This window comes from Cuculus canorus, chromosome 1 (assembly GCF_017976375.1).
Source record: "Cuculus canorus isolate bCucCan1 chromosome 1, bCucCan1.pri, whole genome shotgun sequence".
NCBI classification, from domain to species: Eukaryota; Metazoa; Chordata; class Aves; order Cuculiformes; family Cuculidae; genus Cuculus; species Cuculus canorus.
The window spans coordinates 54757399-54776146 of record NC_071401.1 but is presented as its reverse complement, the minus strand read 5'-3'; the positions used below and the strand labels follow the sequence as shown (position 1 = coordinate 54776146).

At 36.0% G+C, this 18748-nt stretch overlaps 1 long non-coding RNA gene across 1 annotated transcript; it reads left to right on the top strand.

Moving 5' to 3' along the window:
* Positions 1–522: 522 nt before the first annotated feature.
* LOC128854509 (uncharacterized) lies at positions 523–15910 on the top strand. The gene is made up of 3 exons (XR_008453567.1): positions 523–620; positions 6662–6767; positions 14221–15910. It is a non-coding gene; the product is annotated as an uncharacterized LOC128854509 (long non-coding RNA).
* The last annotated feature ends 2838 nt before the right edge of the window (positions 15911–18748 follow it).

Here is an 18748-nt window from a genome sequence, read left to right as displayed (position 1 = left end):
AATCTCAGCCTTCAAACAGCATTGACAGTGGCAGCTCATCTGAACCAGATTCTTTCTAAACATATGATAAGCTAAAACTCTTGATTCTTAGTTTCCATACAAAAATTGTGCTACTGAAAATATAGCGTTGAAAATATAGATCCACTTCCGAACATGTCTGTTCTTCTGTGTATTTCTATACTTTTCTTCTTAAGTGTAGAATTTTATGATACAGCCACTTGTCAATACTTTAAAATATTTTAGGTATTTTGTGTTATATAATAGCTAAGACAAGTAATATGTATCATAAATAAAGTAATTGATTATTCTGAATATCTTAAGAATATAGCCATGTATAATGTAATGTAATTTAATATGTGGATTTTTTTTCTCAATACCACTGATTAATAAAGCCGGTCTTTTTAATATATTTTAAGTGAGACTTTCTGCATAACTCCAACACTGTTCTTTTGTGGGGGATGGTTTTGGTTTCGTATTGGAAATAGTGACTCTAGTACTAAAGGCTGCTGTTTCCCTCTTTTTTTTTTTTTTTTTTTTGCTTTTGCATGCCTTTGGAGGAAGAAGATGGAGGAAAAAAAGGCTTGGAAGGAAACCTAAAATATTCAAGGGGGAGGTAGAAGGTATTGGTATTTTTCTTTCGGCTCTACTTCTCAGCTCCTAGTATGGAGAAGTTCTAGTATACTACACATACAAATGTTGTAATAACTTAAGGAGTTAAGGAACCAGAATTAAAAAAAAATGCTATCGCCCGAATCATGCCTGGACCCTGTTGCTATGATTATAGTACTAATAAACAGGATGAAGGCATAGAGCAGATGCCTAAGTGCTACTAGCGTGTGTTCTCATGTACAGTGTGATTTGCTAGCACGTAAGCGCCTATGCTTTTGGTCCTTGCTGACTAAGGCTCTGTCAGACAATGTTTAGGTGCTGTCTGAGAAGTAACACTGGACAGAGACTGTCTTCTGCTAGACATTAAGCAAGAGGCCATCCTGTGTGGGAATGAGAAATTATTTTAGCTTTATGGGTGTATTTGTCAGTGCCATCAAGGCCAGTACACCTGCTCTTGTCCCTTTTATTTATTCATCTAGATGTAACCTCGGGGCTTGCCCTAGATGATTGGTAGCCAGAGAATAACCAAATAAAAGAGCATTGCTTTAATAGGAGTGTTGGCAACCTGTTAGTTACCTGAGAATCTGTTTAAGGTTGCAGACAAGCCTAAAGGAGGAAATAAGTTTGTCCTAGCAAAGAAGGATGAATTACTCAGGGGAAAAAAGTGGAAACAAAGTTACAAAAGGGGAAAGAAAAAAAAAAAAAAGCCTCAAATTAACACCTTAAAGTCTGCACATAGTTGTTCATATGGATCTTCTAAGGTGTATGTTAGCCATAAAAACTGAGGAATCAATTCAGCTACAGCCCATCCTTGCCTTTTGGAATCAGTTCTAAGCTTCCCCAGAAATAGGAAAACACCTCCACAGTGCTGCAGCCTCAAGCAATTTTCTTTCCCTTTAGTACATGTATCCACTCTTTTTTTTTACCTGCTATTATTCTCAGTCTCTGTTATCCTGCTGTTCAGAAAAAAATCATCAAGTAGATTTCATCCTGCTTTCAGGCAGGTTGTTTGATTCCTACTTTATTATTTATTTGCACTTTGCTTCTAGCTTAAATGACCTTCTAGTTAACAAGATGTTTTCAAAACTCCTATAATGTTTTATTAATGTACCTAAAGAAGTATTTTTTATATGTGTATGTATGTGAATGCATATGTGTATGTGTGTGTACATATACATACAAAACTGACATTCTTAAACTTCGTTTAAATCTTCACAGCCAAAACTATGAAGAAGGTGTCCAAGGACCTTCTGGATGGGGCCTTAAGCAGCCTGGTCTTGTGGGAGGTGACCTTGCCCATGGCAGGAGAGGGTGAAACTAGATGATCTTTAAGGTCCCTCCCAAACCAAACCATTCTATGATTCTATGAATATGCCACGGCTTCTTTTCTACTCATCCAAAGGGCTATAATTGCTGTCATCCAGTTAGGAAGCAGCTGGATTATACAGCTGGAACCACTAGCTGGGAAATGTTCCTAGATTTCTCAATTTAGACAAGTCCTTAAGCTAATAATACAAATCATGTTAATACTATGGGTAAAAAATGGACTTTTTAGAATGTTTTGTCTCCTCCTGCATTCCTTCTGTCACTTTTTGATCTTCTGCCATTGTGGTAACAGATGGTAAAAAAATGACAGCACAAACATTAATTTTAAGACTAAATATTAAACTTTAATAGCTCTAATGATGTTAGGGTTCTTCACCGAGCACCAGAACTAATGAAATCTGAAAAAGAAATCTGTTCACCTTTATTAAACACCTTACACCTAAATGCCCTCAGTTTATTGAAGCAATCTTTCTAAAACAAGTGCTTAATATTCCTGCAAGTCAATTGTAAGAGTTAGTTTCACGTAAAGGCCTCAAGAGGGTGATTCTGCCTGCTTCAGTTTAACAAGCAAAGTTAAGCTAATTGGGTTTCCTTATGGTATCTTCAAAAAAAGCTAGCCTTCCTCATTGACTGTACAAAGAACTCAGGTGCCCTGAGAGCAGTTCAGTAGCTTACAGGATAGGATTAATCATACCTAATTTAAACTGTTTAAAAGCTGATTGTCTAGTCTAAGCTTATTGCTTACATTTCAACTATGATGAAGAGCAGAGGTAAGTCTTTCCAAGGATAATTCATCTCAGCCTCTTGAGATACCTGTTAGCTCCACTGACTATAGATTTCCTACTGTGAAATAAAAGATCATCAGGAAATGAGCTCAAACACTGGATACATACTTAACTCATGCTACTTAATTCTTTACTGTCCTCCTGGAAGTGTCTTGGATTGTTTCAACTTGTTTTCTCCCAGACAAATCCACTGACTAAGATGTGGATGCAATTAATGATATTAAAGGTGTTCAGTGAGCACCAGAATCAATTGAAATCTGAAGCAGAACTCTGCCTATCTTTATTAGATATCTTACACTTAAGTTTTATGTCTTTGTAGAAGTGATCCTTCCCAAACAAGTACCAAAGTTTCCTTGAGAGATAACTTTTAGTCACAGCTGTTCGCTACTATTCGCTTTCAGGGCCTTGTCCCTAGCTCTCTTTCATTCAGCACTAAAGCACAGCTTATACCACTAGCTTGGGGTAAATAAATAATTTTCAGATAGTCATTCCTAGTGAAGTAACTCTTATCTAAGTTGTAGTTGGAAATAAGATGTTTAAGTCTGAATTCTCTTACTGACAAGTTTGTAGCTGGCTGTGAATTAGGAACCCTTACCATAGTTCGTTGTTTGGTTTGGTTTTTTCCTAGTGATATTTACATCTCCAATCGTACGTGTCTTTCCGCTCTGCATTCCATGACCCTTTATAATGAGCTTCATGCTGAAGCCTTTCTTTTCTTTAGAGCAATACAGTATTCTCTTCCCAAGTGCCTATTTTTATGAAAACCATAAGAAGTTACATATTTTTGATACTTTCAGCTCACTGGCGGAAGTGACTGATACTAAGCAGCAATTGACTGAAATTAAGTTAGTAGTATATACACTACCATACCCACAGAGTGAGTGTTGCCACAGAAGTCTTGTTTCCTTAGGGGATCATCTGAAAACTTTTTACTAATCATTAGTAAAGGCAATGGCCACGTAATGTCCTGCCAAGTGTTGCAACTTTTTTATTCTGATGGTATAAGTATCCTTGTTCATTTTGGAAACTTAAAGAAGTGTTATAGATTTCACTGTTAAGTGACAGGAGTCACTTTTGTTGGGAATGATGACTTTCTTTCAGGCATTATCTCTGTATTGATAGTTGGTTTAATATATTTGCGAAGAAATAAGTGTTCTTTAAGGATGCCTCCAGCTTTTATGACAGCGTGTGTACAGTTGGCCTGATAATAATCTATTATTGCATATGAGGAATGCTTACTTATACCAGTATTTTTATAAATTGGGTTTATAAGAGAAGAACTGAAAAATAAAAATGTCGGAATAATAAAGCATGTTAAATAGAAAGGTATCAGACATTATATAACAAAATATTTCAGAAGTTATCATCATCCACATCCACGCTTACAGTCACAGGACTGGTCATTCTGAAGGTTTTCTACATATATTCACCGAGGCTGAGTGTTTGCAAACTATTACAAGTGAGACCTCAACAGAGTGACAATAGAATTAAACAGCAGTAATTTTTTTCCAAGATTTACAGCAAAACGAATGCTGTATAATTGTTTCACATATCACAAAACACACAAAACCCCTGAAATGTGCTTTTCTTCCAGCTTATCATGCTATGAGGTAACAGATTCTCTTTGAGACCTTTCAACTTCACCTAGTGTTATTTGTACTGTTTCATAAGACCAAAGGCCAAAAATTTTGTAACCAGCTGGAAGCAGCAATATCCTAACATAAACAGAATGGAATAGAAATTTTTTGTTTCCATTCCTTACCATAAAACTTCTGTCTAAAAAATTTGATTTTAAATTCCCTTACCTTCAGTTTCATGGTTTCATCTATGCTGTCCTTTATGTCTGAAAGTAAAGAAAATATACTAATGAAACATTTCTTTAAAACAAACTTATATGCCTTTCAGCAGAAATCCATGTTGTAGTAAAATTTAAAATAAGATGCACACCAATTTTAAACTTGGTCTTTAAAGCAGACAGCTGTGAAATTTCCTGTTTGGACTGCGTTATCTGTATAATTGAACTGCTTTCTGAGCAATGTGGATTGTGGTGAAAGATGCCCTCTAGCAAGATGGCATTTCTAATTGACTTATCTGAACTGCAGCATTATTGCTGTCTTTGATTTGATTGGGTCATAGTGAGTACGTCATGACACTTATGATCTTTAGGGAGAGTGGATTACCTTCCTAAATTTAGGTTGTTATGGATTTTATGCTACAAAAGTGTCATTTACATAAGACTGACCAAGTGAATTTCTTCCTGACGTGGTCTGTTACTACAAACACATTAGAGATGCTATTTTAAGTCACAGTACAAGCTGCCTGGCAAGTATAATAAGGTTGAATACTCAGGTGGCATGGCAAATTTGGACTGTTGTGTGGTACTGTGAGTCCACATTGGACTTGTATTCAAGTCCAATATTATTTGCTTACTAAAGAAATAAAATCTCTTCTCAGTTCCATTTAAATTCAGTTCGTCTAGAAGACTGGGTATGTAGTTGCACTCAACTCTTGTCAGTTATGTGTAACATCAGGTATAGGGTAAAACCTCATAACTTGGGGCTCTTATAAGCATTATTATACTGCATATACTCTTATTTCAGTGCTTTGAATAAAGATAGAATGAAGTCTGTGTTGCTTATGGTTTGTTGGTTTGTGGATCATTTGCTAGTTCTCCTTTTCCAAAATATTGCTTGCATATTTTGTTGTCCATGATTATGCAGAAACAAAAACCACAGATGTTTATATTACTGAGGTTTCCCTCTTTTAACTGCATACTCTCTTAAGCACATGCCATGATAAAAACATCTTGAAACATGCATTTCATAACCATGTTAGAGGCCTTCTGAAAGACATATTTTATGGTCTTTCTGTGATTCTCCTCAACTTCTTTGCCTTCCATTCTTCATTTCATTCTTTCCTTCATGTATCCTTCTATCTTATTGGCATGTCTGATTGCTGGCAGCACTGTCAAGCCAGTCGTCCTCATGTTGCTATGCTTCACACTCATTATACAGTCACTGGAGTGATTATCCAGTGGCCAAACCTTGGCTTGATGTTCCTCACAATGTCAAACTAGTCCCCAGTGGCAGTCATACCAATTGTGGATACTTTGGAACAAAAACAATTTGTTTTCATTCTCCAGAAATACAATATGAAGACATGAAATTTGTTTTTGTTTTCCATCTAATCAAAATATTTCTAGAGGGAAAGGGGTTTTGTGAGGATAACTAACAGGATGGAACAGAATGAAACAATTCCTGAGGATGGAATTCACATAGTCCAACTGTAGCAGTCAAAATCTGTAGCTGGTCAATTCTAGTCATCCAGGCTTGTCAGTGTAGAGCAACAGGAACATCTAAGGGCGCTTCATGCCAGTTCTCCTAAACAACGATCTTAGAAGAGAGGTGTCATCCATTTGAAAGACTCTGCATCACTGCCCATAAAGGGAACTAGTTTATCATTCTAGCTGCATCTGCAACCTTAAAACAGTGTTCTGCTTCAAGAACTATTGGAGGAAAGGCTAATTATTCCAGACATCCTCTATGAGTCTAGGGAAAAAAAGGTAACAGGAAGATATTTTAAGTTATAATGACAGCAAAAGGAGGCTTGCTTTTTCAAACAATTTCAAAACTCATGGATCTCTTACTAAGTTATGAAAGAACCTTTCATCACTGTCCAGAAACTAGCTATAGTGAGAATAATGATAGAGCAACGGGTACACGGACAAGAGGCTGTTACATTAGTCAAGGAGCTTGAGATAATACTGAGTGTATTTAATCACACTTTTCTTGTAATTTATTATTTGCTGAGGACATAGCCCTATACTCTTAAGCATTTATATAAACATTGTTGTTCTATATAAATACTGTTGTTCTTTCCATTTAAATATGATTGTTCTCTTCAGTTTCAAAATAATCTTTAAGTATGTTTTTTTCCTCTAGCCTGAACAGCATAGCTGAAAGAAAGAAATGAAAGAAAGTAGAAGTGAAAGCAAAAGGACAAACTTGTTGGCACCACAGCTAGCCTCATCTGATGTTAAGATTGCAGGTTAGTAACATGCCAAAATTTTCATAACATTGTCCATTATAATTATAAGGAAAATACCTTCTTTTTAGGAGAATGACTTTCCAAGCCCGTGCCATTTTTTTGTCAGTCTGAACAATTTCACAGAATCACAGAATCAGTTAGATTGGAAAAGATCTCTAAGACCATCAAGTTCAACTGTAAACCTAACACTGCCAAGTCCACCACTAAATTATGTCCCTAAGCATCACATCTACACGTTGTTTAAATACCTCTAATGATGGTGACTCGACCACTTATGCAGGCAGCCCATTCCAATGTTTGACAACCTTTTTGGTGAAGTAATATTTTCTAATATAAGTCTAAACCTCCACTGATGCAACTTGAGGCCATTTCTTTTCTTCTTATTACTAATAACTTAGGAGAAGAGACTGACACGTGCCTTGCTACAACCTCCTTCCAGGTAGTTGCACAGAGCAATAAGGTATCCCCTCAGCCTCTTTTTCTTCAGACTAAATAGCCTCAGTTCCCTTGGCTATTCCTTACAAGACTGTGCTCCAGACCCTCCACCAGCTCCATTGCCCTCCTCTGGACATGCTCCAGCACCTCAATGTCTTCCTTGTAGTGAGGGGCCCAAAACCGAACACAGTATTTGAGTTGTGGCCTCACCAGTGCCAAGTACGGGGGGACAATCACTTCCTTACTCCTGCTGCCCACATTTCTCATACAGCTGTTTGCCTCCTTGGCCACCTGGGCACACTGCTGGCTCATATTCAGCCAACTGTCAACCAACGCTCCCAAGACCTTTTCCACCAGACAGATTTCCACCCACTCTTCCCTATGCTTTTAGTATTGCAGAGGATTGCTGTGGCCCAAGTGCAGGACCCAATGCTTAGCCTTGTTGAACCCCATACAGCTGGTCTCAGCCTATCGATCCAGCCTGTACAGATCCCTCTGTAGAGTTTTCTTACCCTCAAGCACATCAATACTCCTGCACAACTTGGTGTCACCTGTAAACTTACTGAGAGTGCACTCGATCCCCTTAGCGAGATCATCAATAAAGGTATTAAACGGAACTGGCCCCAACAATGATCCCTGGGGAACACCACTTGTGACTAGATGCTGGCTGGATTTAGCTCTGTTCACAACACTCTGAGCCTGGCCATGCAGCCAATTTTTAACCCAGTGAAGTGTATGCCTGTTCAAGCCATAAGCATCCAGTTATTCCAGGAAATGCTGTCAGAGACTGTGTTAAAGGCTTTCCCAAAGTCTAGGTAGACAACATCCATAGCCTTTCCCTCATCCATTAAGCGGGTCACCTTGTCATAGAAGGAAATGAGGTTACTTAAGTGGGACCTGCTTTTCCTAAATCCATGCTGACTGAGCCTGATCACCTGGTTACACTGCATGTGCTGAATGATTGCACTGAAGATGATCTGCTCCATAAACTTCCCCAGCACTGAGGTCAGGTTAACAGGCCTGTAGTTCCCCAGATCCTCCTCACAGCCTTTTTTGTAGATAGGCATCACATTTACTGACCTGTCATCTAGGACCTCCCTAGTTAGCCAGGGCTGCTGATAAATGACAAAGGGTGGCTTGGTGAGCACTTCTGCCAGTTCCTTCAGTACTCTTCGGTGGATGTCATCCAGCACCATAGACCTGTTTGCGTCTAGGTGGTGTAGCATGTCACTGATAATTTCCCCTTGGATTATGGGGGCTCTATTCTGCTCCCCATCCCCATCTTCCAGCTCAGGGGCCTGGGTACCCAAAGAACAACTGGTATTACCGAGGCAAAGGCATTAAGTACCTCATCCTTCTCATCCTTCATCACTATGTTTCCCCTAGCATCTAATAAAAGGTGGACATTCTTCCTTAGCTCTTCTTTTGCTGCTAGTGTATTTATAGAAACATTTTTATTGTCTTTTACTGCAGTAGCCACATTAAGTACTAATTGGGCTTTGGCCTTTCTAATTTTCTCCCTCCTTAACCTCACAACATCTTTGTACTCCTCCTGAGTTGCCTGCCCCTTCTTCCAAAAATTTCTACCAAGCTATGTCATATCACATATTCACAATCATTCAAGCTCCAAAGCTACATATTTCCTTGCTTTAAGTGGAGCCAAATGATCTGACTTCCCACAACTGTTCAGAAAACTAACAATGGTAGGGCACCAGAAAGTCATTATTTCCACCTCTGCTCCTTTCTGGTAACATACCTTGAGCCACTTCATCTTCTCTCTACAGAAGCATCCCACCTGTGTAGTACTAGACTGAATGTGCAGAGGTATACTTTGACAATTCAATATTCCTCTTCCAAGTTTTAAAGCTGTATAGTTTTCTCACTTTAACTGGAGCTCTTCAAAATTCTTCTATATGCAGACTCTAAGTATACTGATATAGGGGTTATAATCCTATTACAAACTAAAAATCCTATTGTTTCAAATTCTAAAAACATAAAACCTGAAGAAAGATTGAGTGAAATGGGAATGTAAACACTAAGAAACATGGAAGTTATATCATATTTATTCAGAGTTCAGATCAAATATAGTATATTATATGCCAAAGCATAAAAGAGCTTTGCTCAACAGGTGTCTGGGAAGAGTTTGAAGATCCATCATATGTCAGTTATTGTGAACGCCTACATAGTGTTAACCTTCTGGCAACAAAGTGTGATCAAAGGTGCTTTGGTTTGCAGGGCTGAAAGCTACTTTTTTTTTAGATTAGATCTTGGTGGTTGATATGCAGATCTATGGACACATGCTATTTTGAGCTGAAAATCAAAACATCTTGCCAATATCTAGTAAATACATCTCATGTCATCTCCAGGTACCTACAATACTTAAATTTGAGCTAGTCAGGGTAGATTTCCTTCATACTTAAAGGAAAAGACACTTTCAGTTTTCCTTTTTGGACTTCAGTACATTAAAAGTCTATTCTGGAAGAAATTATTCTTCTCTAATGTGTAAAAAGGCAGCCTAGATGACTACATCAAGTATAAACACCTACAATTTACATATATGTATTTAATAAGGTGAACCCCAGCAACAGTGTTGGAGCTGAATTCACCAACAAAGGTCTTGACTTATCTTATATTGGCTGACCACCTAACTAAACATTGGAATAGTTTCTCATTTGGTGACTGATGAGGAAAAGAGTTGGACTTCACATTAACTCTTTGGCTGGTTTTTGCTGCAAGTAATATTTAACAGATTTTTCATTTGGTTGGGGTGTGTGTCTAGTTGCAGTATGAACATGGGTAGATGGTTCTTTATTAAAGAACAAACCCATCCATTATAGATGAATTCTGCACAGGGTAGAAAAGCATCAAGACAAGAACTACTGTGATTTACAAAAAAATGAGTATGTATTAATGGTGCCAAAAAGGAACCCTTTTGTAACAATCACAAACTATAGTATTTCCTGGTTTGTGCAGTAGGATAAAAAAACAAGCAGAAAAGAATTCATTGAGTATTCAAGATCAACATTCCAAAAGTAACTTTAAATGGCAAAAGTTAATGTCTTCATAGATAACCATGAAATGTGTGAAATGGTATGGAGTGTACTAAGCTAGGCTCCCTTGGTGTCTATCAGAAGGACCTACGCTGCTACGAATGAGCTAATCTAGTTTGTAGGGAACATTTTGGCAATGAAAGTAGACATATCTTACACCAGTACTGTTCAGTTACATGATAGTTCTTTTCTTTTTTCTTCTTTTTTTTTTTTTTTTCCTTCTCTCCAGAAAGCTGAGGATTACATTTTTATTAGACTTAGGAACATAAGTCTTTCACTCTATCTAGCCTCTTACCACTGACTAGTGGTATTATAACTTAGTGATATTATAACTTAGCATTAGCAAAATGCAGGAACCATCAGTTGTATTGAATGATAGAAATCATGCTTGCAATGATTTATATTATATGTAATGTCACACATAAAAGTACTCTTATGACATGTACCCGTGTGGGCACTTTGTTTATGAGAATTAAATGACTGTAGACAAGATAGGTGATGATGTTCTCTAAACATCAACATTTTCATGCTTCAGAATTTCAGCTACAGGAGCACATCTGGCAGCAAAATGAAGACGCATTTCTGGACCTCACTTTTATTTCTGATAGTGGTTGCAAGAACTCTATTTATTACATCTTGTTCCAAGGTGATAAAGAGAGGATCTTCATGTCGGACATCCAGATTCCTTTCTATGAAGCTTAGCCCCGCATTGAGTAATTAAGAGGCCCCACGTTGTCTTTTGTACCAAACAAAAATGTAGCATGCCAAAAGTTAAAATTAACATACTACATGATTACAGAATCATAGAATGCTTTTGGTGGGCAGAGACCTTTACAGGTCACCTAGTCTACAGTCACTGGAGGGGCATCTTTAACTAGATGATGTTGCTCAGAGCCCCATTCAACCTGACCTTGAATGTTTCCAGGGATAGGGACTCCACTGCTTTACTGGAAAGTGTTTCACTACCCTCATTGTAAAAAAAATGTCTTCTTAATATGCAGTCTAAATCTACTCTCCCTTACTTTAAAACCATTACTTCTTGTCCTGTCACAACAGGCCTTGCTAAAATGCCTGTCCTCATCTTTCCTATAGGCCCCCTTTACAGATACTTATAACCAACTCGACGCTAACCATGCTAACATTGCTGAGAAGTAGTCATCATTAAGAGCCCTCCAGAATTCCAGCCTAGCTGTAGCCTGGAGACGTTAAGTCCTGGTGTTCTGAGGCTGTGCAGTCCCACATGCTCTGAAGCTTTCAGGCTTAATTTATTTTGTTTGTCCAGTAATTTATCCACATGTAGAGATGACTGACACTCTTATTTTCAGCTTCTGCTGGAAAAATGTCTAGAGAAGACAATGCCTGCTCTGTGTCATGGCACAACTTAATTATTAAATATGCACTAGAATCTGTTTTGCTATCGGATGTAACAAGTACTTTAATACTGATCACAGCGTATTAGATGAAGCAAACGTAGACTTATGTTTGCATATCTACATTTATATTTCAAATCAAAGAAAGAACATTCATGATCATTAAATCACAATAAGACATTATGTCAATCATCTATAAAAACAGATTATACGTGCAATCATCTATTTAGTTTCTAGTTGAGCTACTGCTTTAAAATGAGAAAAAGTAAAATAGTCAGGTTTTGATTGTATTTTTAAAAATTGTTGAAATACATGTAGGCTTTGACAGCATTTTTCCTCTGTCATCCACGTGGATTCTTTCATCTCATTTCACCTGTATGTGGCCTTTTCATTCTGTATTTATAACTATGAATAAATAACCTCCATATTCTCAGAGTGCAGCAAAGAGTGCAGATCTTTTTGGGCAATAGTGGTAGTTTTTTTCTATCAGTGTTATTAAATAGCATATGCCCCTCCATAAAGAAATAGAAAGAGTTACATGCATAAAATAAAAAACTTCCTCTTTATTAGACCTTGCTGAGCTCACGTACTGTTACTATTAATGTATAAGCCACGAGTTCAATTTAAACCATGCTAAAAGGAAACAGTTCCTAAACATCCTTCAAGTCATCCAACAGCAACTTCGAGAACTGCACCCATTTTCATATTATATCAGCATTTGGGCATCTAAATTATGCCTACAGTTTGTCAGCTTTCCCTAGCTAAAGATGTGAATCTTGCTATTTGCCTTTCATTTTCATCAGATATCTTTGCAGAGAAACAAGATCTGGTTGCCAGTCCGAATACCTACATTGACATAACTAATTTTGCTGCATAGATTAGCTTTGTAAGGCTTTGTGTGTGGCATGCAGTATCTGATGCCATACAATGTTTGAAGTGCTTTAGAGTTTTTTTTTAATTCTCTATCCATTTCCAGGTACGTATGTATAAGGACAGAGTATTCAAGCAGGCTGTTTAGCATGTCTGAGAAACACAGTCCTAAATGGCAGTCGCCTGCATCATAACCAGCAGCTTTCCATTTTTCCATTTTCAGGGTTTCTAACTTTTGAGCAATTATCACATTAGATACGCACATCTATATTTGCTGTCAATTAAATCATTTATAAGAGAAGAAACATCAATACCAAAATAAAGATACGAATTCACAGAACGGCAAAGATTAAACATCTGTCAAAACCTGAAACCATACTGAAAGCCTAAGCTGTTAAAAACCAAAAATACAACAAAATTAAAATACAGTCCCATAAAATCAAATTAAAACATTGATGCAAAGTAATAGGAAGTAATATTATTTTCTTATTTATATACAGTCTTACAGCATATAGGGCTTCAAGTTTTCTTTTGCCCCAGGAAGGTGAAAACTTCTAAAAATGAAAGTTGAACTATGATATGATTGAAGAGGTACCTAAAAATTCCCACAAAAATTGTCTGCATTTGGTAAAACATGTAATCAAATAATGAGATAGCACACTCTATACAAATTTCAAAATCAGTTCTACTTAGCAGAAATTCATAACTGGAGAACAGTTAATTCTCAAAAACATGGACTGAAAACATGGTAAATTCAGAGAAAAGCCATAAGTAAGCCCATATAGTAACATCCATACATTTCAAAGAAGCTGGTAAAACAGCAGCTATATAAAAGAAGATGCATGAACAAGGAAAATTAATCTTACACGCGGGAAAACAAAACACATATTTGAAAATTTAGTGTTGAAAACCTTGAAAAGTACAGAATTATTTATGCTAAATTTCAAGTATTTAAAAATAGACTAGATGAAGATAACAGGAAAGGGAGCAGCATCGACAAAAAATGGCTAAAGGTGTTGAGACAGGAGATGCTTTTTCTTGAAGTAAAGAAAGGTGGAAAAAATAACAGGACTATAATAGATAATTCTGCTTACCAACTTTTAAGGTCATGAACTTATTTTTAACCTCCATACTTGCAATGAATGTAGCACTTATTTGTTCTGCTGAAGATTTGTCATAAAACAATGGGGAAGTAGATGTTTTTGAACTCAAACACAATATCAAGTCAGAATATCAGGAAAATAGGCTGTTTTTAAAACATTTGAATTAACAAGACAAAAAAGTTAAACTATTTGAATATTAACATAATTCACAGAAATCGGAATCATTTTATAAATCTGGAAGGAAAAGAACACCATTAATACTTCCTAGAGTATAATGATAATGAAGCTGACACTATAATATAATGTCTGGTTGTCTTTAAATGTAAACATATACATGCATACGCATATACATAATTTACTGAATAGACTGTACTTTGGGATTTAGTTTCCATAAAGCTAGAGCATGGCCATTTGAAGAACTTCCATCAATGTATCACCTTTCTTTCCAGAGAAGAACAGTAGAGATTGTCTTGTGCGTGTGAAAGTTTACGTTTGTCATTAATTTTAATTGTATACATTTGTGTTAGAGATGCATAAATGTTGTCATTACGGATCATTTGGCACACCCAGCCCAGTCTATTTTTCTTCAATAGCTGACAACAGATATTGTTACATCTTGTTGCAGATGATGTATTTCCTGTACATTAAAGAACAAGTGGTGCTGAAGAAATCATCAATACGGAAAGAGATAGTAGAAGCTGCCATTCCCAAAGACCATTTTTTGAGATTCACAGGTCTGGGTAATAGCACATGCCAAGAAAGCTATTTAGCTTTTTGTTGTGGATCTCTTTAAAACAACCTCCCTAGCTCAGCTCTGGCCTGATATTCTCACCTTGGTGTTCTATCTGGTCACCTCTGATCTTTTACTTATGTTGTACCACAGCATGGGATTTTTTATAGGATTGCCCTGTCTCATTGTTTTACCATGTTCTAACCAGAATCAGGGGTTTACAAATGTAAAGAAAGTCATTGAAATATCCAGTTTAATTAATCTACTGACCTTCTGCTGGAGTTGGGAGTTTTGGGTTAGTTTATTTGATATTTCGTTTTTTTGTTAGGTTTTTCTTTTTCTTTCATATGTATAAAGTCAGATAATTAAATGCTGGAGTGTTTGGGGTGTTGTTTTGGGCTTGTTTTGCTTTGGTTTTGTTTTAAAAAAAAATAAAAACCAAGCTGTAATTAAGTAGGAAATTTCTAGAAGACAGATTTCAACAGAGTTTTCCAAAGAGCTGTCTACTCATTCCTCCTCTCCCTCCAAATCAGCATATTGGAAGTATGCATTTGTTCTGTAGTAATGAGAAGTTAATTTACAGTTTCTTCAATCCTTACTTGGAGAAATCCAAATGAAGAGAGGAAACTATTTTTGGTCTAGGAACATATGGAAAGAAATGGGAGAACTCACATCTCACATTAACCACGATCTTCAAAAATCAGAATAAAAACAAAGACTAAAGATTAACTAACTGAACATCTTTGTATCATTTGAAAGCACGTTGTCACGTTTCTCCCATTGTTCTCTCAAGTTCTCATTATTGTAACTGTATTTACAACACTGTTACTCTCTTCTGTTGTCTGTGAAAGTTGATTCCTCAGTTTGATAGAGCACAAGGACTTGGGTTGTAATTCAATTTGTTTTGTCAATATCAGTTTGACTATATCCTTTTCTACATTTTGCAAGGAAATTGTTTTCATCTTCAGTCTTACATTTGTTGGATCAAGTTGCTAGCTACCATAAGGCATCAAAAGTCTACTAAATTTATGCTATTGATAAATCTGTCCCATGGTTACGGGCCAGAAAAAGCTATTGAGGAGAGTCAATGTTACATCAAATATTTTGCTTAGATACTGGGCTGTGGAAAAAGATAGAGTGGTGCAACTTTTTTTGGCAAAGTAGTATCTTAAAGTGGTTTAGATTGCAAATTGGGGAAAAGATCATTTGTACATATTGTATAAATCCATCGTTGCATATTGCTTATGCTTCTCATCTACACGAGCCTGAGGCTTAAGTTCTCAGTTCAGAGGTCCTAAAAAATTTCTTTCTCATTCTGATAGAAAGTAAACATTTTTGCTGCTGCCACAATGGCATAGGTACATTTCAAACCCCAAATATATCCAGTTCATCCAATACAAACTGCAGGAGTTTAAGTTTAGGTTGCTTTTAAGCTGTTAATATCTCTTGTCTGCTCACCAGATAAACTTACTGGAGGAAGCTGGCTGGTGTAACTGACTAAAGCTGAAATTATTTTGTAGCAACAAAAGGCACCGTGCTGCATTTATCAGAGAAAAAAAGGAGACAATATCTAAAGAAATATTCATCTTTCTAACCACAATTATCACAGCATATTTCTTGCCACCAATATAATTTTATCAATAGCATATGTATATATGCATTGTGAAAATAAATTTGTGTATTTTTCATTTCGACATTACATGAACACTTTCAGTCTTTGAGAATGAAAGACACAATAAGACCTGCTGATCGTATCAGTGTGCAAATACATCTATATGATAAATCTTCTAAGTAAATTTCTCAGCTTAGAGATAATGAAGTAAGATGCCATGGCCAAAATGTTTTGCTCAGAATTCTGATTTATTCTTATGTGGGCACATAAGGAGGCAATGAGTGTATTTACACCCTAGGATGAGCAATGAGGAGCAAAGCGCTTAGCATCTTGCAAGTTACTGGTGCTCAGCACTTTTGAAAAAAATGCTCCTTGCAAGTGTGTCCACATGGTACTGTGATGCAGCGTGATGCTGCGATACCTAAAGTAACTGTGAGCTTAGTTTGTGTACCAGAAACATTATTATCATTCTTGTTATGCTTGGGCTAATTATAGGGCTGAAAAGTCTTTTTGAGGGAAAAACCTAGAGAGTGTGATGCAGATGGGAGGAGAGAATATGATGGAATAGAAAAAAAAGAGAGAATATTTTGAGGATAAGTAAAGAAAGTACATATTTGACACTTTTCTTGAAAATGTTTTCATTGAAATACTATCTTACAAGTGGAGTAAAATTTGCTCGTTTTGACTCATATTTAAAAGAGAAAAAAGAAAAAAAAAAGACACCAGCATTTTACCAGAGATGAAAATACAGAATATAATACTGTTTGCTTATGTAGGGAAATAGTGCAGCAGAGGTCAGAAATAACTTTACCACTGCTGCAAAGGAACATGACTAAGCTTTATTAATGTATAATACTACAAAACATTTTTTAAAGGCTTAGCTAACAGTAATAACTGGTATTTGTCTTAATGACTGCAGTAATTTCTTTCTCTTCATAAAAATTCTACTTTTACCTCTTCATTTATCTTCTATTTGTTCCATTTAACTCTTAATATTGTGTTATTTCATATTACTTGGCACATCAGCCGAATTATTTAGCACATTCTTAATTTTTAGCATATCATTTCATGACAAAAAGATACCAGACTTCTTCACTGCCTAAAGTCAATATTTTTTCTATTTTAATAATTCTGAGTGACCACAGCCTACTTATTGAATTCAACACTATTGTCAGGTTTATTTCATTGTAGAAATGACTGAACAACTAACTGAAACTGCAACAGTTCATTCATTTTCAGAGCTGCTTGATCCTTCATTCTACATGCACACATGTATAAATACTGATGATTCATCATTATTGGCTTAATTTTTTAATTTGCCATTTAAGATTAACAGTTATAACACATTGTTCTGCAAGTCTCTAACTTTATTAATGTACTTTCTTTCATTGGAGGAAATTAATCACTTGAAATATATGTAGTTAAATTTTCCTAAATAAAAAGGTAAATAGAGCAAATGTAACTGGTTGCATAAAAGTTCAGGAATTTTCTTAATCTTAAGGTAGTGGCTTTTGAATGTTAAATTAAATGAAATTATACTGTTCATTTATGTTTCTGAAGAAGAAAGCAGCTTTTACAAATTAAACTCATTTAATAGCTCTGTTGATGATGAAAATAAAAAATATACCACAATCTTTCATGGACGCTCTTTTTTTTTCCTTGAGGTTTAATGAATAAGGATTATATCGAACAGATCTTGTTAATAAAGAGAGTAGATATGACACAGATTACATACAGGGAGCAGATCCACTGAATAAGCAGGGTCTATTTCTACAGATGTACATCAGCCTATAAAATAGCTTCATCAACTTCAATCCTATGTAACACAAAAAACTTCCTAAGTGTCAGTGGAGTTTTGCTTTCTTCCACTAGAACAATCTATAGGCTCTCTCATTATCTCTGAAGGCATGTATAACATCTTAAAAAGCAAAATCAAAAGCCTATGTCAAAAGATAAATTATTTGCAACAGAATTTGAAGGAGCCTCTTAAAAAAAAAAGTTAACAGTTTGTTTGAATAAACAAAACTATTTTTTAAACGAAGTCCTCTTAAAAAGACATCTTTCCTCTGAATATGGAAGTTTTAGTTTTCAAATATGGATTTTAATTTTCAAATATTTGTTGGATCTTTCAGAACAGCATTTGTTTGTGATATTATTATATCTGCACTTTCATTCACTCAAAGCATTCATATTTATAATTGTTCCTATACTTTGTTATTTTCAGATAAATTTATGATATTAAAAAAGGTGGATTCATTTTATTCTGAAAAAAGAGTAAGATCCAGATTCAACTTTTTTCCAAATTTACTCTATTAATAAACACCGTATGTAAAGAGTGCGAAAATTACTTGTAGGATCTGAAAGTTCACCGAACGTGACATTTGTTTTGCTGTAGTTCAATATTTTAAGCTCCATGCTACAACTTGGCACAGCTCTTGAATACACATACTATATTCAGTTAAGATGAATCTCTGTTCAAGGAAGAATCTGGACCAGCTTCAGAGTAGTTGACTGCAGACTGTACTGCAAAAACGTAACTGAGATACAAGAGTGATGTGTACAACTGGAGAAAGGTTTGTTCACAAAAAGGTAACAGAATTTGCCTAAATGTAGTTGAAAATGCCTCATTATTTGCTTCTGATGCTTACGTATCCATCTGCACAAGCAGCCTTAGATTTAACTGTAGGTCTAAAGCATATGTGTCACAAATGGTGGTCAAACTCATTAAGTGAAGGTACTAACACAGAACTGTTTTTTTCTCCTTTTTCCCCAGTCTACTACTGCACTGTTAGCTGACCAGCTAGCTCCTGT